Raw genomic sequence first — 1,553 nt, 5'->3', positions numbered from 1 at the left:
TACCTTATGCAGGAGAAAAGGTGTGACTGCCAAAATAAAGTTCTTAAAAGTATGACGCACGTTCTTTCAAGTTCCCACATCTCAGGCCCAGGGAAAGGGAAAATTGCCTTGATACTGGCAAAGGACTTGACAGCTACAGACTGGTGGCTGGGCTCCAAGAGGGAAGTTGTTTGAGCTCAGAAATAAACCCTCAGTCCTGCAGACAAGGGAGAGAATTGGAAATTGTCTTTTCCCTCTCTAAGTTTTCCTGTCACAGCTTTGATGAAGATCCCCAGGCATGGGAGTGGAACCTGCACCCAGGACAGGAGAATGCCAAAGAAAGGTGATGTATTTCCTTATCAGCTCCTCCACTGAACATTTCCCCTCTTGCACGCTTTTCTGGACACAGATTACTCCCACAAAGCCTCGGCTCACAGGAAGAACCAAAAGCTGCTCCACTGCTGCTTTGACTCTGCTCACAGAGATCTGCTCGCCATGCTGCCAGGCTGGGATGGAGGCAAGAACAGCAGGGCAGCAGAGAGCCACAGATTTACGAGGATTTGCTAATCTGTGATATCATTTGTTGATTCCATCAGGTCCAATCCCCAGCTCATGACTTCCTCCCGTTGCCATGGCACTGTACATAAACACTGCAGGCTCCCAGCCCTGAGCCGGTCATTTGTTTCAAATATTCCATGCAGCTGGAACACGAGCCTGTTTGGGTGTCTGGAGCTGAGCATGAACTAATTCCTCAGTTTTCTGCCCCTCCCCAGCTCCTGCATCTCCCAGCACCCTCCAGCCTCCTCAAGGGAAGGGATGCTGGCTCTGGGCAGCAGCAGGCACAAGCTCTGGCTTTCAATCCACAACTGTGATTACTGACTCTGCTGGACCTTACAGCTCAGGATCTACAACCCTTAATCATGTGGTTTTCCACATGGAAGAGACACACAAAATTTTTGTTAAAAAAAGTCTTATCCTGACTAGAGACAAGAAACCACTTGTCTTTTTTTGAGCCCTCCCTCCCCACGACCCTTTTGAGGCGGTTCTCAGGCTGCAGCTGAACCTCACCTGTTGCAGAGTGTGATTAATAAAAGATTTGGCTTCCACACACAGCTTGGTGGCTGCAGGGAACACAGAAGTGTGTGGAGAGCAGGAGGACTTGGATCCTTCACCATCGTGGACAAAAGCATCGCCACACCTGGAGAGGCTGAAGCTCGGTGCTGACACGATGTGGGAGCAGCTCCGCGCTGCCCAGCTTGGTGAGAGGGCACAGCCAGGGGACAGAGCTGTAAAAGCTGCTGCAAACCAAGCTCCACCAGGACCCCAAGGCTGTCTGACCACGGATTATCTTCAGCTCCATCTCTGGTGGCAGCTGCACACTCTCATGCCTCCTCTGCCTCTATCACCTCCTCCACGCCAGCTCTAAACTTCACCCTCTTCCAAGCACAGATCAGGCCATGGCAGCCCCTGCTCTGCCTGTTTGGGCAGGATTCTTGGGAATAAGCTCACTGCTCATGCAGAAACAAAGTACAAGGAAATCTGATAATTTCATGCAAATAAAACCCATCACCAAG

The sequence above is a fragment of the Pseudopodoces humilis genome, chromosome 24 (genome assembly GCF_049639895.1).
Source record: "Pseudopodoces humilis isolate 2021_Gansu_Grassland_sample_001 chromosome 24, ASM4963989v1, whole genome shotgun sequence".
In the NCBI taxonomy this organism is placed as follows: Eukaryota; Metazoa; Chordata; class Aves; order Passeriformes; family Paridae; genus Pseudopodoces; species Pseudopodoces humilis.
Note: the sequence above shows the minus strand (reverse complement) of the source record.